The sequence below is a fragment of the Mustela erminea genome, chromosome 3 (genome assembly GCF_009829155.1).
Source record: "Mustela erminea isolate mMusErm1 chromosome 3, mMusErm1.Pri, whole genome shotgun sequence".
Lineage (NCBI taxonomy): Eukaryota > Metazoa > Chordata > Mammalia > Carnivora > Mustelidae > Mustela > Mustela erminea.
The window spans coordinates 96,655,635-96,681,395 of NC_045616.1; the positions used below are offsets into that span (position 1 = coordinate 96,655,635).

At 38.0% G+C, this 25,761-nt stretch overlaps 1 protein-coding gene and 1 non-coding gene across 3 annotated transcripts in view; one reads left to right on the top strand and one right to left on the bottom strand.

Moving 5' to 3' along the window:
- ADAMTS19 (ADAM metallopeptidase with thrombospondin type 1 motif 19) overlaps positions 1–25,761 on the bottom strand; it is a 252,739-nt gene that overhangs the window by 210,435 nt on the left and 16,543 nt on the right. The window lies entirely within an intron of this gene.
- On the top strand, positions 20,167–20,273 carry LOC116587413. The gene has a single exon (XR_004284428.1). It is a non-coding gene; the product is annotated as a U6 spliceosomal RNA (small nuclear RNA).

Here is a 25,761-nt window from a genome sequence, read left to right on the forward strand (position 1 = left end):
GGTGTCACCATGAAAGCCTCATGTTTCCCATTGACCTCTGTGCACAAGGGTCCCTGCGCACAAGGGTCAATAATCCGGCAGCATTCATGTTAGTGCAAACATTGTCCTTTAAGTTTCAGACGGAAAGAAAAGAGAATGTGAATGAATATCATACAGCACACCATCTAAAATAAATGCAAGACTTATAAGCACTTTTCTCCCAGATTGCTCTTATTTAGATTTTTCAAAATGATTTTAAATGTTTTGAGACATTTCACACAAAATTTGGAAATGAAATTAAGTTTAACAGATGTTCCCTACCTTATTTCTGTTATCATGTGCATATTCTCATATGGTGGCATGTGTTCTTTTTTTTTTTTTTAAAGGTTTTATTTATTTATTTGACAGACTGAGATCACAAGTAGGCAGAGAGAGAGAGAGAGGGAGAGAGAAGGAAGCAGGCTCCCTGCTGAGCACAGAGCCCGATGCGGGACTTGATCCCAGGATCCTGGGATCATGATCTGAGCCGAAGGCAGAGGCTTTAACACACTGAGCCATTCAGGCGCCCTGGCATCTGTTCTTTTGTCGTTGAATGTTATTCTTTGATTTCACAATTTAGCAAGAATTTCGGTATTTTGCAATTCAAAATACAATTGTATTTTGTACAATTACATTAATATGTTACCATTCATTTTTTTTTTTTACTAGTTCTGACATTTTATTTCTCTATTTAGATGCCTCTGTGCTTTATTAAGACAACAAAGAAAATGATCTTCATGTAGGTGCACTGGAACTGTCACTATATTCTAAGCACAAATTTGATTTGATTCGGTAAATGTGCCAAATATACTGTTGGTGAAGTGCTCCAATTAACCAATATAAATATTTCATGTTTTCAAATTCAAGTTAATTATGGTCTTTTAAAAATAGATCCTAAAACTCTAATGCAAACATAACTTAAAAATGACTTAGGGGTATCTGGGTGGCTCAGTCAGCTAAGCACTGGACTCTCAGTGTTGGTTCAGGTCATGATCTCAGGGTGGTGAGATCGAGCCCTGAGACCTCCAGCTCCACTCTCAGTGGAAGTCTGCTTGAGATTCTCTCTCTCTCTCTCTTTCTCCGTCCTTCCTGCACTCTCTTTCTCTCTCATAAATAAATACATAAAATTGTTATAAGTGACGTAAAAATTGGAAAACAACATGGCACTCTCCACTCTTGTTCCCCCTCTTCACTGACAGGGTACTTTACTTCCACCACCTCACTGCCCATTCCCTCACAGAACTGAAACACTACCATAGTTACCTCAGATTTTCTCTTCATTCTTCCCTGATTCTTTCTGGAAAACTATTTTCCAGAACCTTGGTTTTCTGGGTCAGCTTTCAATGTGTTGGCTGAAGATATTTATATGAGGCTCAAACTGCATATTGTCAGTCTTTGATAATGTCCTATTTTAAAAATATGTAGCATATCATAAGAACTCCATAGCATAAGTGCTAAAGGACATGAGGAATGTGTTAGATCATTATAATTTCAGGAGATCCGAAGTGTCTTGAGGGATAGCAGAATCTGGATACGATGAGGACAAGGCTGTTCCCATGAGAGGAGATGTTATGAGCAAAGGTAAAGAGGACGTGGAGTCTAGCTAAGAGTTAAGAAGATGGCTGCTTTGAGTAGAGTGATGGGAAAAGGTAGCAAAAAAAAAAAAGAAGAAGAAGAAGATGAACCCACATAATTGAAAACATCAAATGATGAAAGGAAAGTCAATGTCTTGAGGTTCTGAGGATGATTACTATCATGTCTGACCACAGGTATATCAAAGAATTAGTGAGGCTCTAAAAGAAGCCCAAATGTTGTGTTTCTACACAGCAATTACAGAAGTTGTGAAAAGATCTGGCATCTTGAGACGCTTATGAAAATATTATAGACACAAGGCTGATGCTCTACCTGAACTGAGCAATGTACATTTGGCTTTATTTGAGTATTTTTTTGTACAGTAATGTTACAGTATACATCTCATTAAGTAAATAAAGTATATAAAGCATTTTATAGTTCAGAGTATAACCATAATATAGGGCTTGATGTAAATTATAATACTGTAGGTTTGTTCGATGCTTTATTCAAAAGACATCATTTTTAATAATACTATAAATAGCAGTGATTTTTCATGCATTTGTGTATTCAATATATACAAGCAAGTCTATGAAAATACACTTCTGACACCCTATCTATCCTACTGTCTTACAATGCTGAACTCTTCCTGACTTGACCCTTTTGATGTTCCCCCTTTACGCCCACAGGGGGAAATTCTAAATCCTTTGTGAAGATATATCAAGTATAAGGTCATGATAAACTCTTGCCTACCTCTTCAGTTTTATTTTTACTACTTCAACTTTATATATAACCACAACAAACACATTTTGAAAGATTTTTGTTTATTTATTTGACAGAGAGACAGAGAACTCAGAAGCAGGGAGAGCAGCAGGCAAAGATAGAAGCAGGCTCTCCACTGAGCAGGGAGCCTGATGTGGGGCTCAATTCCAGGACCCTGAGATCATGACCTGAGCTGAAGGCAGAGGCTTAACCGATTGAGCCACCCAGTGCCCCCAACAAACACATTTTAATTGTGTGAACAAATTTCATATTTTAACATATTTCAGAATAACTTTTAGCTGTATGATCACATCTTGGTACATTGCACATGCTGGTTTCTCTTTCCAGAAAGTCATTCTTGATTATTTCTTCAAAAACAAGCCAACCAAAGTAACCAGTGCCTCCCTGATCCACTTCTACACTGTACCTTTCCCTTTATTACACTAATCAGTCCACTATAGTCATGGTTATTGTGTGTCCCTGATCAGACCATGAGGCTTTGGGCACAGAGCTCAACTTCCTGCCTTCAACACATAAGGCCTAGTATACAGCAGGCACTCAAGGAATGTAGCTTTTACCTTAACATACTCTTCCTTTTTGAGATAAAAAGAAAACATATCCATTCAATGCTTGAGACCATCTATTCCATCTACTCTAAGTAAACTCCATCTAAAGGGAAATTACTATTCAATTTCTCCACTCCGGCTTTCCCAGCATTGCCTTCCTTGTGAGCCCAAGTTCCATCTTTAGAAAAAGCTTTCATGAGACCACACTGTTAACATTATTCTGTTTTCTTTCTTTGCCAAAAGGCTTCGGAAAGTATCCTGAACCTATGAGGGTAGAAGCAAACTTAGAAATCACTGAGCCATCAATGGAGTTTAAAATCAAGAAAACCGAAACTTGGAAATGTGGCATAACTTGCCTAGAATCACACAGAGAGTTCATCCGAGTATCAGGGCTGGAATCTAATACTCTCAGTTTCCAAATTTGTTTTTGATTTTAACACATCACTCTAAATTTGCGTGCTACCTGCATTTTCCTTTCCCCCACTGAGCTCTGGAAATTGTTCTAAGGCCGCCCACCATTTCCTGTCCTTTGTTCTCCTCCCTGAGGCATTTGGCCCTTGACCACTTTTCTTCTCCAGGAATATTACATTGCTCTTGCTCTCTTCTCTAGCAACTGTTTGTTTCCTTAAACTGGTCACGTTCCTCACTCCAAAGCAGATCTTTGGTCAGCAACTGCTGTCTGCAGTAATCCCTCCCAAAGGTTTTATAACACCCTCTATGGAGCCAATACCCAAATCCCCAATCCCCCTCTCAGCCCACTACTTCATTGAAGATCCATGATCCTCCCTGTTCACTTCTCATCCCCTCACTTCAGATGTGTAATCCTTCTCCCACACCAGTGCTTCTCTCTGAATGTGTATCTCTGTTCATGCCTCAAACGCATCTCTAGTTACCTAAGCTAAAGAAAATATAGTCTTTTTCTCTTTACTTCTTCTAAAATATTTGCAAGGAAACAATAATGTAAGAAAATAATATGCCTGAATGCCAGACACTGTGTATATATGTTTTCACTTAATCAACCAGCAAGCTTGTGCCATGTAGGCTAACTTCACTAGTTTCATAGTTGAAAAAAGTGAGTTTCAAAAAGATTTACTGCGTCCTAAGGTCACAAATCAGTATGTGGTGAAGACAGGATTCAAACCAAAGAGTGCCTTTGTGAGGCCATCTGAGGCCATATCACTGTTATTCCAAATAACTCTCATCTTTAAAAAATTTTGCACTGAGGGTTTGAGGTCAGGCACAACACCTCACGAATCGTAGATGTCCAAAATTTGATATCAACAGCAAGGCCAGGTCCCATCCCTCACAAAGCAGAAGACAAAAATACTGTGTTAGTCTCTGAACTTTATCCTGAGCTGACTGTTTTATATGATGAGACACATTAGCTGCCGAAGGCACAACGGGTTTCTGAGAGGGCTGAGGGTTTCACCCCCAGACCCGCCTCAGAGCTATGAACGCAGTCACTCGCCCAAGACTGATTTGGGAGAACATTTCAAGTACTGAGTTTTTCTTTCCTTCTTTGTTTTACAATTCTCTTTTCTATTTTCTTCCTTAAAATGTCTCCAGATCATAAAACCAGAACGTTTAATAGCAAGACACTTAAAAGATATAATTTTAAAAAAGCAAATCATGATCCCAAATCCCGTATCATATAGGATGATTACACAGGTATGTGTATATTTATTCCTAGTCTATTAACATACACAAAGACACACAAGTAGATATGTGGGTATGTACCTGTGTGTGTGTGTGCATGTGTGCCTCTACACATGCACACATTTTTTTTAAACGATTTTATTTATTTGACAGAGAGAGACAGATCACAAGTAGGCAGAGAGAGAGAGCAGGAATCAAGCTCCCTGCTGAGCAGAGAGGCCGATGTGGGGCTCAATCCCAGAACCCTGAGATCATGACCTGAACCGAAGGCAGAGGTTTAACCCACAGGCGCCCCCACATGCACACATTTGTTCAAGTTTTATATTCTACTTTACTTTTCCATTTAAGAATAGCTTCAATGCTACTTTGTTTCTTAATGGTATTAAATAATTTTTATAAGTCTGGTTTTTAATTGCTGAATAAATGTGTACCCTCTAAACATATCATAATTTATTAGCTATTCTTTCATTTGATCATCTGTTCAATAAATGAGGATTGACTTTGTACAGTCAGAGGTCAGGGACAGCAGTGATGGTCCAGGCTGGCAAGACCTGTCACCAATTTACCCACACTCCAGGAAGGGATACAATTTGCTATTTATTTGACTGAGTCAAAGCTACACATAAAATTGCTCTATCACTGTTAATAAGCTTTACCCTGATGGTTTAGACATTCATTTATGACTGTGTTCTATTTCACACACACACACACACACACACACACACACACACACACAGTTTCAAATATAGCCTGGACGTATCCCCTCATATACCTAAGGGACAAGGCAGGCACTGAAAGTGATCAACTAGAGAAGACAAACCAGCCCTCTTCAAAAGACAACTGTGAAACCCCAAGAGACTGAGGGGTATATCTGAAGAGGACAGCCTCCCAAGAACTCATAAGTGTGGCCCATGAGATACAGAGTCACCATTTTAAGCAACTATCAAATATAATGCTCAATACCACTATCCCATCACACAATTACCATGCCATGACTCTGTCACCAAGCCATGACATCACTAGTCACCCAAACATACTCCTCCTTCCTGCTTCCCTTACAGATTCTGCCCTCGAGGAGTCAGAGGAAGCTCAGGGCACTGAGCAGGAGAAATGGAAGCCCTGGGTGGGGAAACAGCAAGGACTCTGACTTCCTTCCCCCTTCTTCACTGCAAGTAAGTAGCTCTAAGCAAGCCTGAATGCGGAAGGCATGTGGCAGAGAGACTAACTCTATGGAAATTTGGAAGTTTTGCTGATTAGAGGATAAATATTTTAACTACCAGAGACTTTTTGTGACTAAATTTACCAAGTGACTTCTCACAACCTAAGTGTGAACAACACCAGAAAGAAACCCAGTGGGAATAAACCCCCAGTTTCATGACAGCATCCTTTGAGTCCTGTTTACTCAGTGAAAAGTTCTATGTGTACAGTATGAATTCAGGTGCCAAGCAGTTCAAGGATTAGAGAGTGATGCGGGGAAGGTCTTTTGGGTGAAGTGACATCTGAGCAGAGATCTGAGAGTTGGCCAGAGCAAGTAGGAGGGAAAACATTCTAGGCAGAAGGAGAAACAAAGACCCTGAGAGGGGACCAGCTTAGCATGTGTAAGGAAAAGCAAGGTTAGAATGCCTGGAGTGCAGAGATTCCTGGGAAAATAATGACTGGAAAGGAACTCAGGGGCATTCCATGACAGTATCATTTATCTGATACATATTCAAAAATAAACCCTGATGAAATCCTCCTGTGGTTTTTAGACTATTTATCTTTTCTTGGACACTGGCTAGAGATTTTACAAGGGATGCTTCATGATGACCTTCTGTGCTATGTTCTTTCAACAGTCTTATTTTATCTCCATAATAATTACTCAGGAATACATGTCACTCTTACCAATGAAAAAAATATGCTTTCTCTCCCATTCTTTTTTGAAAACCATTGGCCTCCTCTAACTTTTCACCAGCATTTGACAGAGAGTTGCATTTTAAAACAATTTCAAAATGTTCCTTTTTAACTCCATTAAAGATAAGCAACATCACAAGTATAATTATAAAGAGAAGCTGTAACTATGTTGAAAATCCCAAGCAGACTCCTCACTGAGCGTGTAATTGGACATGGGGCTTGATCTCATGACCCTGATATTATGACCTGAGCCAAAATCAAAAGTTGGATGCCTACATGACTGAGCCACCCAGGTGCCCCATCCCTCAGATTTTTATGGAGTCTTTGAATGTGCAAAAACATGAGTTGAAAAATAGGCAGAAAATTCAGTTTTGAATCTACTTCTAAGTTTATCAACCAGTCTAGCCAAAGTTATTGTGTCCTACTATATCTTCCTGATGATTACATGTTACAAATGTACCTATTGAAAACCTGCTACATGTCAGCACGCAGGCACTAATGCTTCAAAAATGAAAAGAGATTTTAATTCCTATCTTTACGGTCCTTATATATTAGGGAGAAAGACAGAAAAATCAGGTATCCAGACAAATATATTTAAGGAATTAGAAATTGTGAAAAGTATCATTGAAGAAACAAAGATCTGAGAGAAATAGAATGGAGGTTGAGATGGGGTGGCCCACTAAGACCTCTCTAAGGAGTGAGCATCGGAGGCAAGATCCGAAGAAGGAGCCAGCCATATCAAAAAGCCTACAGGCAAGAGAAGATTGGTATATTTGGCAGAAGATGCTGTATATCAAGACTATGGCCCTGGAAGAACTCAACAGAGTTGAGTTGGGAGGAACTCAACAGATTGACTTTCTGTTTACAAAAATATATACCTTTTAATTATTATTTATTACAACATAAGTCTGTGTTCTATATATAGTTATGCTACAGTAAATTTTATTTTAAAAATGAAAACCAAAGGATAAATAATGTAACAGTATTCCTTTGCAAGACAGAGGCAAGGGAAGTACTAAGAGAAATGTGCTTGCTCCCAGAAGGCAGAAATCAAGCACAAAAAAGAGAGAGCAAGATAGTTTATTTTTTCCACCCCAATTTTATAAGTATTAACTTTACAAACAGTATATAAATGTGACTTAGATTATACTATAGTTTAAAACAGAGGTTGAAATGGAGGAATAAGACTTGTTGGGAGAGGGCACTGCTGTAATTAAAGCAATTAATAATGGTGGCACTGGTTTAAAGTCTATAGTGAGGAAGACCTATCGATGAGCGAGGACAACATGAAAGGATCGACACAGAGACTGAGGCAGTGGCAGGAGTCACAGACAAATAAGGAGAGTAGCCAAAACAGAACAGAAGCATTGGCAGGCCACGATTCATGGAGAGCTCTGAAGATCACGAGAAGACATTGAGATTTTATTGGAAATGTAACCGGAAGCAACCAATAATGGATGGCATAATCTGAAAGAAATTTCGAAGAAAGTAACTCTTGTTCTGTTTTTGGAAAACAGAGTACAGAGAGGAGAATCAGGGAGACCAGTCTGAAGTGAGCTAGAACGATTAAAGAGCAAGCCTATGGTGACTCGGGGGGATCAAAGGGGGAACACACAGTGGCTGAGCTAAGGATGTGGAGAAAAGGAAACACATTTGAGATTGATTTTAGATACTCATACAGAGGGTGACCACTCCAATTTGTTAATGGTTTACATGCTGGGACATGGAGTGACAGTAGCGCAGAGAATTCAGGATGACTTCAGGGTTTCTAGCTTAAGTACACCAGCAGGGGAGATAAAGTCTGTGACTGAGATGTAAATCAAAGGACCTTATTAGGTTTGATGTATCTGTGAAATTTCCAAGTGGAGAAATCAAGTGGACAGTTGGAATATGGAGCTTAGTGCAGTTTTGAGCTGGAGACATATGTCTGGGAGCCGCCAACAAAAAGATAAGTTTTCAGTCCGCAGGGAAGACTGATGTTATCCAGAAAGGGAGTGTAGAGAAAGAGCAAAAGAGAGGCTACAACCAAACCCAGACGACCCTAACATTGAGAAACAGAGAAGGAATCAGCAAAGGAAGGGCCAGTGAGGTTAACGGAAAAGTAGGATCTAGTCGATTTTTTTAAAACAAGAATTAACTCTTTCTAGAAGTGGCTTAAAAAAAAACAAAAGGCAGGAATAAGCTCTCATTCAGTTCACTCCGACCAGTTCACTCCAACCCACACTGCTTGGGTTAATTCACTAGTCCTAGACAAGATGATCAAATACACGGGCTCATGCTTCTGTTGAATTCAACAGCAAAAACCAAACAGAAAAACCCTCTGCTGCCTACATCAACCAGGGTTCTCCAAAGTCCTAACAAAACGTGACTTTTGTTTTGCGGCCAGTCCGAGAATTTTACGTGTTCCGTTTTCTTGAGTCACAAGGAGAATTTCAGTTTCTTAACTAACCCTGCTTGCCGATGTGCTTTTTTAACAGTTGGCTTCCAGCTCGCTGCTCGCCCCAGCACTTCGTGAGCGGGTGGGTGCCTGTTCTGTTGTACACCTCGTCCTTAAAGGGTTAGTCACTCGGTGACTCTGCAGAGCCACTCACCATGGTGATGAGCCCCTACAGCACTTATCTCATGGAATTCCAGCCCAGTTATGTGCTTCCAGTGGAACTGAATGAGACCACTGAGGAAGCTGCACAGCTGTGATGTGGGGATGTACTCCTCACTGCCAGGTCTTACTGGTGACCTCACAATTAACAGAGCCATTGCCAACCTCCTACATACCCCTAGGGAGTCTATGCGAACTCACTTCACCATGGAAACAAGATCAGTGGAGCAAACTCATCAAGGGCCATAGCACTGGTACTCAGAGACATGGAAAATGTGCTGCAACTTCTTTTCCAGATTCAACTAAAGGTCAAATAACTAAAGGTCAAAATAACTAATTTACTCGACATTATTTACTGAGGGCATACTGCAGGTCAGCGGATGTGCCCAGATGCAGCAAATATAGCAGGGCACTAAATGTGTTAAAACAGCCAGTCTTAAGCATCTTTGCTAATACAGACAGTCCCCCAATTACAACGGGGTTGACTTATAAGAACACAACCTGGCGATGGTAAAAAGACATGCATGTTCGGTAGAAACCATACTTCAGAATCTGAATCTGGGGGTGCCTGGGTGGCTCAGTTGATTAAGCGTCTGCCTTTGGCTCAGGTCATCATCTCAGCGTCCTGAGATCAAGTCTTCTATCAGCTTCATGCTCAGTGGAGAGCCTGTTTCTCTTTCTCCCTCTGCCCTTAAGCCCAATGGGCTCTCTCTCTCACTCGTGTCTGTCTCAAATAAATAAATAAAATCTTTAATAAAAGAATCCTAACTTTGGATCTTTTCCTGGGCTGGTGACATGCATAGAATCCTCTTTCGTGAGTCTGGGCAGCAGGTAAGCAACTGACTCGCCTCCTATAACTGACTCGCCTCCTACCCATGAAACCATTCTGTTTTTCACTTTCACTACAGTATTCAATAAATAACATAAAATAGACAATACTATATTATTTTGTGCTGAATGATTTTGCCCAACTGTAGGCTAAGGTAAGTGTTCTGAACACATTCAAGGTAGGCTAGGCTGAGGGATGGTGTTCTGTAGGTTAGGTGAAGTGAATGCATTTTTAACTTGCACTGTTTTCAATTTGTGATGGGTTTATTGGGAGGCAAACCCATCATCAATCAAGGAAGATCTGTAAATAAGGAGTTTCCTTATTGTCGATTTTAAGTCTTCTTTCTCATTTTGCATGCACATATGCAGAAAGTGTTATTACTTTTCCATTTAGGACCCTTGAATAATTCAAATATTCTCCCCTTATTCCCATTTTGAATGGCATTAGGTAATTTCCAAGAAATTATATTGGTGTTTTACCAACTTAGAGGGAAAAATAAATCTTGTGCCAACAAAGTTCTTCCTTACATGGCCTGTTTCTTAACTTCACGATCCCCAAATACTAATCTGTGACTAGGTAGTATTGAAAGAACACAATTGAGCTTCCTTTTTCCCCACCTTTCTCTACTCTCTCTTTTGTCCCAACAATGAGTACATGGGCTTAAAAAGCTATGGTAATATCAGGCTAACTTAAGAGGTCATACACCTGAGGAGCTGAAAAAATCTGGCAAAAACCAGGAAATCCAAAGCACTCTGCACACACCAGACCACATCAGGAATATCACATCCATGCATCACGTTGTAAAAAAGACATCATTAAACAAGAACATATCCAAACCAGAAATTAGGGGTCACTTTGTTCCAAATTCCAACCAGAGAAGAAATCATTCATCAACACCTCTGGTAAATATTTAATATTCTGCTTACGCATTTCAATCATTAAGACGGCAGTCACGGCTCTGAAGCAATCCAGGCCTCTAATGGACAGCAGTAAGTCTCAGAAATATTTCTTAAAAAGGTCCAGAAGGCTTCTTCACCACCACGTTAAATCATGAGTCCTGACTGTACTTCCTAAGCACCTTTCCACATTTCAAATACAGGACAAATACTCTCGTGTCCTCTCTGTATGTGGCCAGTTACTGTAACCATCCCTGATACGAAATCTGTCTTCATTCTTTTCGTTTTACTTGGATGCTTGCTAGTTTATCAACATCATCCTTACATATTATTTTCTTTGTTTTTAAGGTATGGAAGTGAATGTTCAATTAAAAAATGTCTAGAACTTAGGATGAGTTGAAGTAACAGATTATAAGAAAAGTAGCACATTAAGAACCTGGTATAGACTGGTATAGGACAACAAGAGAGGAAGTACTTTTATTTATAATTATTTACCATTCTTTTTTAGGAAATATTTCAAACTGTCAGAAATATACAAGACAACAGAGTGTCTAAGAATCCATTCTCAGTATTTAAGAAATGTTCACATTTATGTACTGTAGATAATTTTTTAAAAAATATAACAATCTCTTGATTCAGTTGAAATGGACCTGCACACCTTCCCAAAACCAATTCCCTTCTCTTATTGCTAAGAGACAACTACTACACTGAAGATGTATGTTTTGCACTCATGTTTTAAATTTCCACTACGTATGTATTGTTTTTACAAGTACTATGATGAGCATGCTTGGACCTATCTAAAAAGATTCACTCTAGTGGCCATACTGAGTATATACTATAGGTGGGAGAAAGGCCACATGAAGACAGGTTATCAGTGGCTCAAGTAGAAGGTAGAGCTCGCGATGTTTAAATGTGCACTCCAAAGGAAAGAAAGGAATTCAGGACAACACTACAACTTTGGCCCTTGCCGAATGACCATCAGCAGGACAAAACGGAGAGGAGAATTTAGAGTTGGAGTGGAAGAAATGATGACTTCAGTTTGAAACAAGTTTGATATATCTATTAGACCTCATGTGGAAAAGTCAAATACATATCTGGACATACAAATTTGGAGCTCAACAGAGAGGTCTAAATTAGAATTACCTATTTTGGAATCCCTGGCGTTATAGTTGACATTTAAGCTATGAGACTGGGTAAGATCCCCAAATAAGAAAGCCCATGACTGAGCACTAGGTTACCCCTGTTAGGGAAGTACAGAGAAGAAGAATGGTCAATGAAGCAGAGAGAGGGAGCAGTCAGGGTGCAGTACGGGCTGGATGGCAAGTGACAGAGACATGTATCAAGAAGGAGGGACTGCATGGTCAGCTATTCCCATAGCTGCTGCGGGTGAAGTAAGAGAAGAATGCATCAGTAACCCCAAGTGAATACTTGTCTCTGTCAGGCCCACCTCCTCCTCCATCCTTTGCAATTAACTATTCTGAAATATAACATTTGTTTATAATTCAAATAAAAAGTTAGAACAACTACCACTCAGTGCCTTCTTTCATTAATGCTAAATGTGTTATCAATTTCAATGGAAGATGGGGAAAATTTACTCTGTAAATTCTCTTAGCAATCTAGGATGAAATGACCTATCTGTAGCAGAACACATGGATTTATTTGAAGGGTTAAGGACTTTCTTGTCTTGTTACCTAACTAGACTTTAATGCCACATGGCCAGTACTTATTCCACCTATCATAAGCTCGAAATGAATTATTTTTTATTTGGTAGACTCAACACATGAATTTTAGCACTTTGTGTACCTATCATACAATATTACACATTGATTCTTACCTTATATAGTACTTAACACAGTCCCTAGGAGGCTACCCATGCTCATTCTCTTCTCATTTCTGCTTCCTACAAATTCTTCTGTAATTTTTGAAGGCTGTGTAGGAAAGTGAAGGTTATAGGAAAACAAGGAAATCAACCCATCATCTCTGCAGGTGTGTATTTTATAGTTACTTTGCTCACTTGGCCATGAGAAGTCACTATGACATTTATTTGTACTTGAATGGGGAAGTGTCAGAGTCCTTTTGGAAATCAGATCCTAGAGGCCACTTTAGCATTAAAAATTTGAAAGGGATTTTGGTGGAAGAATGTTAGTGAGAGATCTTCATTTAACTGCTCAACCAACCAAAAGACATTTCCTGGAATGCAAGGGCTAATTAGGTTTATAGGTTTTCTTTTGGACATATTTAAACAGATTGGTGTACAAATCACCCAAGGGTCTACCACTACTTATCAACCTAATTTAATATTCCTCATTCATTTAATTAATTAAAGATATCTGGTAGGCATTTCTAAAAGTCTAGAAGATTATTTCATGCACAGACAAAAATATTTTCCATTCCTCATTTCCATTTTGCTTAAACACATTTTAAGCCCTTATGGTGATGCCAGATAATCTTGAAGTAACTTACTGTACCTTAAAAGGTGAAGACACAGACACTGAGAGGGTAAGTTAATTGTCTAAGGTAACACAGGATGATTACAATAGGGGAACTTGGATTCAAACCCACACAAGGGCTCCTGAGTCCATACTCTTAATTTAAGAAGCCAAGAAGCTCCACAAGTAAGCTTGTTACCTCGAGCATTCCACTTGCAATTACTAATGACTAAGGTTTTTTTTTTTCCCTGTAAACTTCGTACAAATTTAAAAATATATATATGTATTCAGTTTTAGCTGCATGTAGAAGGAGCTCTTCCTCAATGGAGTTTTTCAGTGCTTGGGGTATGTGTATAGGCTGTAGCATATGAAATTGCTTTTTATTGTATGTCAGACATTCGTATATTGACAATTTCATACAATTCAACCTATCCAGAACAAACCTTAACCATAAAGGATAAGGCAGAGGACATGGCCATGCAAAGACTAAATCCAGTATTTTGTCACATGATGTAAGCATAAGCAAGTTATATAACCTCCTTGGTTCTTACTTCTGCCATTGTTAGAGTAAAAAATGGTAAGGTGTGTTGATCCCAACTCCTGAGAAATTAAAAGTTTAACCTGTAAAAAATTCTCATCAACTGCAATGTTCAAAACAAACACTATGTACCCTTCCAAATAAGAAAGCCAAAGAGCCCCAATCACAAAAGGTAGAACTCATCAAAGCATCTGTATAACTCAGAATATGTTTCCCAGAAAATGTGAAAACAAGCAATCTCGGGAAATTATAACTGAGCTGTGCATCCATCCAGGAAACTAAGAGCCAATGATCCCGAAAAGATTCTCATAAAAGATAAAATGGAAGCTCTGAGATCACTGAATTAAAAAAGGAAAGGTTAAGGGCCTTGTGGTTCTGTTTGAAAACTGAAGCTGCCATAGGCCAGTAGGTTTTGAAATGGGCTTCTTCATAGAGACTTCACTGAGCATCCAACCGGAGGCTACAGAGATGAGATCACAGTGGCTACCAAAAAGACCTCATAGTCTGAGAAACAAACTGAGGGTTTGGGGGGAGGGGTGATGGGGTGAGCCTGGTGGTATTAATGGGGGCAGGTATTGCTTGGAGAACTGGGTGTGGTGCATAAACAATGAATTCTGGAACACTGGGAAAAAAATTAAATTAAAAAAACAAACAAACAACTCACAGATGACTAACACGTTCCATATCACACAGATGAACACAAGAAAGAGAATTCAAGGGGCACTGTTTTTTTCTCATTTCTGCACATCACCTTTCTTTTTCTTCTGATCATGAGCTGAAGATGAGAAGACCCACCAACTGATTTAATTAAGCGTATAAATCACACTTTACTTTTCATAATGGGCACTCGATACATCCTAGCCCATATAGGATAATGATGTCAGAATTACTACCTACTGACCTGGATAGTAAACCAAAACTATGAAAGAAAGCTAGATAGGCCCAGTTGAGACATTAAAAGTCTGATCTTCATAGACTACTGAGGCTTTGTAACATTTTTAAATGTATTCTATACTCTGGATTAATTTCCTTAAACACCACTCATTCGTTTAAAGAACACTCTTGCCAAATTTGGTTCACTTTTCAGCCTTAGGAGCTAGGCTGATGCTTGGCAGATAAAAATGGGTGTGAGTGTCTGTGTAAAGCTTAGCCAGGACAAAGGCAACATTAAGAGTGAAATTAAAGCAACCCTTTCCTATCTTATGGATAACAGCTTCCTGTCCATTAAATGAAATGATATATGTGAAAGCACTTTATACAACTATAAATCTCTACAGAGAGCGAACTATGCTGTACTCTACCTTACAAAGCCCTAAGTATTTTATCTCTAGATAGCTAAGATTTTCAATTCAATGCAAAAGCCTGCTATGTTTCCTGGGCTATGACTGTTAATAGGATCTCTAGCAGAAAGTAAATAAAACCAGAGGCCTAAAAATCACACCACCCACACAATACAGAGTTACAGCATTGCCTCATGCTTTCTTTGGGTCTTGCAATTTATCTGGGACTTATTATTTATTCAACTTATCCAACATGTAGACTTCAAATCCATATATGGGTATGAAACTCTTCAGGTTTGATTCAACAACTACCCAAAGAATACATATGAATTACAGTTCTCACTGATTCAGGATAAGCAAGAATAAGTTGCTTTAAAGAGTTGAAGACACATGTTTTATTGAATTACCCTCCTAATTAGTAAGAACACAGACCACTCCTGCAAACTGAAAGTAATTATTTCAACAAACTGATATTATTCCAAACTGAGACAGTTCATCTAGATGTTATGCTATCTAGATTTCACTATAGATGCCAACAGAAAGAATAAATGTATTTATTATTTACATACACAAAAAGAAACACACAAAACTTTAAAATTCAGTTCCATTAATATATATGCTAATCATATTTCTCTCTCTCTCTCTCTCTCTCTCTCTATATATATATATATATAAAATGATCCATGAATAGGAATCTGACCATTTAGAACAGAAGTAAGATGTTATGCAAGATGCTAAACTGGATCTGCCCTATGTTATTATAAAACCATATATATAATTCTATTTTTTGGCATATACACATGCCAAAAAATAGAAATACTCAAATTGACTTACTACAGAGTGATATTTTTTTATTTTTGTTTTTTAAAGGGGGAGGGGCAAAGGGAGAGGGAGAGAGAGAATCACAAGTAGGCTCCACACCTAGCACAGAACTTTGACATGGGACTCGAAATCACAGTCCTGAGATCATGACCTGAGCTGATAGCAAGTCAGATGCTTAGCCAACTGAGCCACCCAGGCACCTCTACAGAGCGAGTTTTTAAGCAACTTTTTCTATAGAACTTTAAAATGGTAAGAGTTTAACTTTATGGTTGAAATGCATTATAATATATATAATAAATAACATCATATGTTGAAAATTATCATCTTGCTTTTTAAGCCCTGACTCAATTTTTTCTCTATTTCTTGACAGTGCCCAACTATTCCTTTGAAGAGAAGAAAATAATCTTGAAACTCTTCAGGAATTAAAATAAATATCCAGGTTGTAGAGATACCTAAGAAAGAAGTTTTAGCTGCCTCAACTTTATGTTTGATCAGTAATAATTATACTGGAACAACTATCTCATTCAAGTTTCACATGTAGTAAGCTAAATACTGTGTAGACCTACAGAGGTGAGCAGGAGGATGCTAGAAGCAAAGGAGAAAAGAAGTGATGTCTCCTCTCTCTGTCTCTGTCTCTCTCTCTCACACACACACAAACATACACTTTTTTTTTTTTTTTTTTTTTTTTTTTTTTAGTTAACATGGAATGTATTACTTGCTTCAGGGGTATAGGTCTGTGAATCATCAGTCTTACACAATTCACGGCATTCATCATAGCACATATTCTTCCCAGTGTCCATCACCCAGCCACCCTATCCCTCCCCTACAAACCCTGTAGCAACCCTCAGATTTGATTCCTGAGATGAAGAGTCTCTTACAGTTTGCCTTCCTCCCAATCCCACCATTTTATTTTTTTCCACCCAACCCCCAATGACCTCCTGCCCTGACTCTAAAATTCCTCATATCAGAAGATTGTATGATATTTGCCTTTCTCTAATTGAGTTATTTCACTTAGCATAATACCCTCTAGCTCCATCCATGTCTTTGAAAATGGCAAGATTTTGTGGGTTTTGATGGCTGCATAGTATTCCATTATATATATATATATATATATATATATATATACACACACACACATACATACAGATGTCCATCGACAGACATCTAGGCTCTTTCCATAGTTTGGCTATTGTGGACATTGCTGCTATAAACATTTGGGTGCATGTGCTCCTTCGGATCACTACACTTGTATCTTTAGGGTAAATACTCAGTAGTGAGACTATTGGGTCATAGGATAGCCCTCTTTTCAACTTTTTGAGGAACCTCCATACTGTTTTCCAGAGTAGCTGCACCAGCGTGCATTCCCACCAACAGTGTAGGAGGGTTCCCCTTTCTCCACATCCTTGCCTACATCTGTCCTCTCCTTAACTTGTTCATTTTAGCCATTCTGACTGGTGTGAGGTGCTATCTCACTGTGGTTTCAATTTGCTGAGTGATGTTGAGAACTTTTTCATGTGTCTATTGGCCATTACATATACACTCATTTATTGTAAATTGGCATTATACCTTCTGACCCCAAACTTCCCAAACGTCCCAAACTTTTTAGTTTTAGTAGGTATTTTATGGATTCCTTAGGATTTTTCACATGTATAACCACATTGTCTGCAAATAAAAACAATTTTACCTCCTTCTGTTCTATCTACACATCTTTAATTTTTAAATTAGTTTATTTACTTTTTTTATGGTACTGGTTAAGACCTCTGGTGCAAGATTGAATAGAAGTAGTTAAAATGGATATCCTCATCTTATTACTGATAATACACACACAGTCTTCTGCTCTTAAAAATTATGTCAATCATGTGTTTTTGTTTTGTTTTGTTGATGTGCATTGACAGGTTTTGGTAGGTACAATCTTGTCTTAGTTTGCTAAGAATTTTTATCAGAAATTACTGTTAAATTCTGTCAAACTCTTTTTCTGTATTCATTGGCATTGTTGTATAGTTTTTCTCTTTCTTTTGTTTCAATATAGTGAATGACACTGATAGATATTTTTAAGGCTAAGCCATCCTTGTATTCTTGTGAAACCTTCCTAGTCATGATATATTACTCTTTTTAACCTATTGCTGAATTTGATCTGCTAATATTTGGTATTTTAGTATCTATGGTCCTGTGAAACTAGACTATAGTTCCCCCCCACCCCGGCAGTATCTTTTTCTGGTTTTCATTTGTCTGTTTGTTAGAGGGAGAGAGAGATGGGGGAAGGAGTAGCAGAGGGAGAGAGAGAGAGAGAGAGAGAATCCTAAGTAGGCTCCACTCCCAGCACACAGCCCGATGTGTGGCTCAACCCCATAACCCTGAGATCATGACCTGAGCTGAAATCAAGAGTCAGACACCCAAGTAATTGAGCCACCCAGGTGCCCCTCTTTACCTGTTTTTGATATCAAGATAATTCTGGACTCATTTTGATATCAGGATTTGATATCCTGATATCCTGATTTGATATCAAGATAATTCTGGACTCAAAGTACTGGGAACTGTTCTGTCCCTTTCATAGGATTTTAAAGAATCTGGTATTTCATCCATAGATGATTAACAAAATTCATTAACAAATACATTTGGACCTGGAATTTTCTTTGTGGGAGAAATTTTAACCTACAAAATTCAACTGTACTATATTTAGGGCTTCACAGGAGTTCCACATTATTTTTGTCAGTTTATTAATATGTATCTTTCAAAGATTTGTCCCTTTCACCTAGTGTTATGAACTTCCTTGACATAAAGTTGTTCACAGTATTAACTTATTATAACTCTAATTCTGAAGAAACTGTTGTGATGTCTCCCTTTTATCCTTTTATTCTTTTTTTTATTAAAGATTTTTAAAAATTTATTTATTTGACAGACAGAGATCACAAGTAGGCAGAGAAGCAGGCAGAGAGGGAGGAGGAAGTAGGCTCCCTGCTGAGCAGAGAGCCTGACACAGGGCTCGATCCCAGGACCCTAGGACCACGACCCGAGCCAAAGGCAGAAGCTTTAACCCGCTGAGCCACCCAGGCGCCCCTCCCTTTTATTCTTAATATTGATAATTTGTGTTTTCTTTTTCTTTGTTCAATCTAGCTAGAGATATAGCAATTTTATTGTACTTTCTAGAAATTTTATTTTCCTCCCACTTTTTCTGCTTTAACTTCAATGATTTTTGTTCTTACCTATATTACTTCCGTCTGTGCATTTTGGGTTCAATTTTCTCTTCTTTTCCTAATTTAACATTGAACTATCTTATTCCCTAACATTAAGTTTTTAATGTTTTATTTTCCCAGAAGTATTACTCAGCTGCATCCCATATATTTTGATATAGTGCTCTCATTTTCATTCACTTCAAAAATTTTTTAAGTTCCCTACTGAGTTCTTCTTTGATCTATGTACATTTGGTAGTGTATTTATTGTTTCACTTATAATTAATACTAATTGTAATTAAATAATTGTACTTGTAATTAAATAGACACTAATTTATATTAATTTTCAGGCATTATTTTGTTGCTGATTTCCATTAATTCCACTGTTGCCAGAGAACACATTAATATGTTGTCAGCTATTTAAAATTTGTTGAGAAAAGCTGAATAGCCCCAACACATATGATCTGGAAGTGCCAGTTAAATCAAGTGGGTTGTGGTACTGTTCAGTCTTCCCATTTTTAAAAACAAATTTTTCTACAGTACACAGACTGTGTACAGCAGTCAGTTGAGCATCTATTGGTTTCAGCTTGGATTGTGACCTTGGGGTCATGGGATTAAGTCCAGGGAGACGCTCTGGGCTCAGCAAGGACTCTGCTTGGGACTCTCTCTCTCCCTCTGCCCTTCCCCACATACTCCCCCCATACTCTCTGTCATAAATGCTTAAAAATTTTTTTAAAAAATTCTCTTTGTTCTACTAATTACCAAAATGCAAGTAAAGATGAGAAGAAAAAGAACAGTTTAACAATACCAGAAGTTTGTTGGTATGGGTATGGGAAAATACATAGCTGGCAAGAGGAAATAGCATTATAATCACCATGAAGAGTAATCTGATAATATGTAATAAATATGAAGGAAGATGGTACGTCCATAGTCAACACATTACTGATATGTACCTATCTAAGAGAAACTCTCACACATGTGCACACAAAACTCACATAAAGATGATCATCATTATACTGCTTGTAACTCCAGGAGAGAAAAACTAAAGGGGAGGGGGAGATGGATGAATGTCAATCAATAGGGGGATGGATAAATAAACTCTACTGTACACAAACACACACTGCAGTTTAAAGGATAGATGAGATGTGCTCACTTCAGCAGCATGTAGACTAAAACTGGAATGATACAGAGAACACTGGCAAGGCTCCTGTACAGGGAGAAGAAGCAAATTCATGGAGCATTCCATATTTTTAAAAAATTAAATTAAAACAATAAAAAAATGCAATATGAATTTTTAAAAGCCAAGTTCTAGAAAGATGTGTACAGTATGATTCCATTTGTGCAAATGTTTAAAATACAAAACAACACTGTTACAGATTTTTATGGATGCATACCTATTTAATATAATTATTAAGGCATGGATGGAAAATATGTATACAAATTTGAGAACAGTGGTTACATCTGGGGACTCAAGAAAATAAGATGGCTGTGGAAGAGCACCACAAGGGCTTCAATACCATGTGAAAATCTCAAAATAAAAATCTTAAGCAAAAAATGCTAAAATGTTAACATTCATGAAACCTGGGTGTTAGCTCTATTTAATCTCTGTGCTTTTCTGTACACTTGAATAGTTTTATAATTAGAGATTTAGATGCAGCTTTGAATGACTAAAAGATTAATAGAAAAATAGGCAATGCTTATGTGCATGTAATTCACAGAAGAAAGGTAAGTTAGGGAAAGAAACATTAAAAATTTGTAAAATATGGTTTAATACAAAAGGAACATTAGTATTCACTATGGACAAAGATATGAAGAAAAGGGCAATCTTAGGTGCAACAGATGAGAGTGTAGACAGGTCTAGCATTTTTGGAAGGTGATTTGGCAGATGTATCAAATTTTCAGTATGAGGTGCCTGGGTGGCTCAGTCATTAAGCATCTGCCTTCGGCTCAGGTCATGATCTCAGGATCATGCGGCCTCCATGCTTGGCAGGAAGCCGCCTTCTCCTCTCCTGCTCCTCCCATTGTATTCCCTCTCTCTGTGTGTCTCCCTCTGTCAAATAAATAAATAAAATCTTAAAAAAAAAAAATCAGTATGGTAAGACCTGTGTTGCCTCCCCCTTCAAAGATAACATTTCCAGGAATATCCCTGGTAGTTACACTCATATAGGTGTACAAAGATCTATGTAACTGATTGTGGTATTGCAAAATTAGTGTTATTTGTGGTAGTGTAAAAATGGCACCAACCTAAAGCCTGGAAACATGGGACACTTTATTAATGGCCACTACCAGGGAGAATTGAGGCAAGATGCACCCACAATGTAGTCGATGCAAAGATCATGCCCGAGAACTGTGTTGTGCATGTGCCAAGCTTCATGTAGCAGACTTACTACCATGTACCATACCAGGCTCTTCTCTCCAACAGTGATTCTCAGTGGGTCTATTTGTATCCCCTACTACAGGGATGAGGTGCAGAATCTGGCAACGTCTAGACACATTTTTGGCAGCCCTGATGGGGTATCTAGTGGGTAGAGACCAAAGATGCTATTAAACATTCGACAAATGCACAAAACAGTCCCCCACAACAATTATCCTACCCTAAAGGTCATTAGTGGCAAGGTTGAAAAATCCTGATCTGGTAGTAATTTATTTGCATTATTTCTCTAATCTCAACTACAACCATATGAAATAGGAAATATTTTTCCCTGTTTTAAATATCAAGAAGAATATCAGGGAGATTAAATATCTTACCGAAAGTAACAGAATATTTAGACGGCAGAGCTGCTTGCTCTTAACTAATAAGTTACATTAGCATTTTAAGTAAATTATTGTGGTCTCATATTATGGAATATTATATGATTCTTTAAAAATTTACATAAATGGCATAAAATGATCTTGAGGCTACAAACTTATAGAAGACATATGTAATGTATATAGCTAATAAAATAGTAGTATTCTAAATGAATAAAGATCTGCCATTCACTTAAAAGTTACAGAAGACACATAATATATAATCCCATTTATATTATATAAGCAAAGTTAAGTATATGAAAATACCAGAAATATTATTTACCTCTGACCCTATCTATATACCCAAAGAAAATCCTTAGAACGGAATTTTCCTGAAAAGCTAATGCTTTCATAAAAATTCATTTGAAAAATCTCAACATAAAAGTAATGTATAAAAATTTGCCATGATACGAAGCAAATGGTGATGGTGTGATCTCCAGAAATGTAAATAAGAGGCTCATGATCAGCAGGAGAGGATTGTGTAGACGGTAATGGACAGTTAACAGCAATGTCATGGAACATCGTCAATAACAGTTCTTGGTTCTCACAAGTTCTACTGCAATGTAAACAAGTGTTTAGAGTAGCACTTAACTGAAATTTTGCAAATCTATGTATAATATGATGGAAAATTTTTTTGGATCATTGTGTTCTCTGGGAATTAAGAAACCTAGTAGGTCTCTTAATTTGGAACAATAAAGGTAACAAAATACCCCACACAAAGTATCTTCCATTACATGTATATGGTACAGAAAAATGAAAATGGTGAGGGGATAATTCAACTTGATGGCAAGTTGATAATTCAACTTGATGGCGTCTGGATGACTGAAGGCTCTTAAATTGACAGAATTCATGAGGTGAGCCATTTTTGTCTGCAAAGAGTTTTTAACTACAAATTCAGTTTCTCAATAGAAATAATGCTGTTCCAGAGCAGCTGGTTGGCTCAGTCAGTTAAGCGTTTGACTCAATTTCAGCTCAGGTCATGATCACAGGATCCTGAGATGGAACCCCGTGTCAGGCTCTGTGCTTGGCAGGGGGTCTACATCAGATTCTTTCCCTCTGCCCCTCCAAACCTTGCTCAAGCCCTGCCCCCACCCTCACCTCTCTCAAATAAATAAATAAATATTTTTAAAAAGAGAGAGAAGGAGAAAGAAAGAATGCTGTTCAGATTTACTGATTTTTCTTCCGGGAGCTTGGGTGTTTTATGACATTATTTGTCCATTTCGTCTAAGTCACTGAATTTCTTGTCACAAAGTTGTTAATTATAGTCCCTTGTTATCCCTTTATGCCTATTGCATTTGTAATGATGTCCTCACTCTATTTACATTGAGCATTTGTGTTTTTTGCCATTTTTTTCTTAAAAAATCGTTTATCGATTATTTTTATTTTTGAACGCACCAAGTTTTTAGCTCTTCAGCAAATTCTAGCCTCCTCAGCTCCTCTCATATCCCAACCCTGTCTTTTTAATTCAGTAAAAACCCCCGGATCGAGTTTTGGTCCTTCAGTGCCACAGCCTCCCTCAGGCTGTAAACTGGGACATATGCATGGATTCTTCATGGGTGTCTTTTCTCTCAGAAATGACTGCCATGTGCTACCGTTTGCCTGATGCCTGAAAAAACCACCGTTAATTCACGTAGTTTGCTTGATATTCTAGCTCCTGTTTCATCATGGCTGGAAGTCAAAGTTCTAGGAGTTCCAATAAAACTTTTTTTTTTTTTTAAACTTAGATTAAGTTTGTAGTCTCACATTCAGTCAGGACCATGTCCGTTCTCTTTTCTTTCTTTTTTTATTTTTTTTATTTTATTCTCTTATTTGATAGAGAGACAGCGAGAGAGGGAACACAAACAAGGCGAGTGTAAGAGGGAGAAACAGGCTCTCCACGGAGCAGGAAGCCCGATGCAAGGCTCAATCTCAGGACCCGTGACCTGAGCCAAAGGCAGGCGCTTAATGGTTGAGCCACCCAGGTGTCCCTAAAATTTTTTATTCTACTTGGAAACTTTTCAAACCAAATATTCCATGAATATTAAACACAAAACAACAGAGATGATGACACTCAGGTTTAGAAGAGCCTAGAGTTCACCTTCTACTCTTAACCCTCCCCTTCATTCTCTCTCACTCCAAAATCTGAAACATGGCAACTTCTGGAAGAACACTTCAGATTTTCATAGTCCTGCAGAACACAATCTTCAAATCACTTCCATAAAGGGTATTAACTTTCAAACCAGGCACACCTGGATTTGATTCCAAGCTTACTTCCTTGGAGACCTCAAGCAAATTCCTCAACTTCCTGACCAACAAAATGGGTATAAGGACACCTTCCTCACAGGATTACGATAAAAACTACTCAGGTAACTCTTAAAAACCACTAGGTACAATGTCCCAAACTGAACTGACTCATAAATTATTCTGTTTGTAGCTATTGTCACAGTCATGGCTGACTGTCATAAGAGAGATAAAGAATTCTATGCATTCCAAAGAACAAAACCAAGATTAATTCCAAGATCCCAGGATTTTCCAAAAGCATTTTCTAACAATGAAACCGGCAAGTGACATTAATAAATTCTTTGGTTTCAGAAGTGTTTATGGTATTGGACTCTGACAGGCATATTTTAAAGAAAACCCCTCTACTGTGTGCTAATTTATTGCTTTAAACTTTTGAGAATACTAATACAAGATAGCAACTAGAAGGAGTAAGGAAAAATAGGTTACATTAAAATTCAGTAATTTCTGGGAGCTTAGGAGGCTCAGTCAGTTAAGCGTCTGACTCTTGATTTCAGCTCAGGTCAGGATCTCAGGGTTGTGAGATGGAACCTACTTAAGATCCTTTCTCTCTTCCTCCCCCTTACCCCTCCCCCAACCCTCTCTGGGCCTCTCAAAAAAACTAGTAACTTCTATTATGTCAAATTCTTTTCTTGTATCTACTCCATGTCAATTTCCACCCTATACCTTGGATCAAAGAATTAAAATGATGTGAATGTTATACATCTCTGATAAATAAAACTGAAGTAACAAAAGATTTTCACCATGTACACACGTATGCTCACACACGCACTCACACATACACATAGACACAGAACACACACACACACACACACACACGGGTGTGACTTTGAATTTTACCTCCTAGCATTACCAGCTGCTTGATATGGGTGATTTACTCAATATCGATGAGCTTCAGCATCTCATCTATAAAATCAAGCAAGAGTGTGTATCTTAGTGGGTTTCTATGAAAATCAGCCATGCTGTATGGCAGTGTGAGTCTGAGTGTGAGTACGGTGTATCGTGGTGCTCAGTAAATACAGGTATTATATACTGAGCCTAGAGTCTTTCTTTTTAAAAATTGATGCAAATAGAATTCTATTTGCCAATTCTTATTGATCTGAAAAAGAAAAAGGTACAGGCGTCACCTGCTTCCTGCCCTTGTAGGTATGATTAATAGAAAAGTCCAATACCTCTATTTCTTGCAGGCATGTCTCTTGTATGCCACTGTCAGGTTATGGAAATCTACTCATACCTATGCATTTGTTGGAGCAGGTCACTTATTTTCTAAAAATGTGTAGACATACCACAATCAAAAGATTTTGTCAATGCAGCTTATAAACTATAAAGTACCTTAAAGACCTGTTATTACCACAATTATAACAATTGATAGCATTATGGAGGTCCTTCATTATCTTCTTTGGCACTTACATTGTATTTTTTTAAGTCTCCAAGACTAATTCATTGGAATCCATTTCAGAATTACAGGAATGGGAGGGAAAATAAGCACTGAACAGAACTGAGTGTATATCTTCTAGAGGAATGGGTAATGGAAAGAAATGAGAGAAGGATTAAGTAGACAGTTGATTACGCAGTTCCAATATCGAGTCTGATGTATTCTCTTACAAGTCTATGGTGAGTTATTAATAGGTTCAGAACACGTAAGACCATGTGACCAAGCACCCAAAAATTGGACA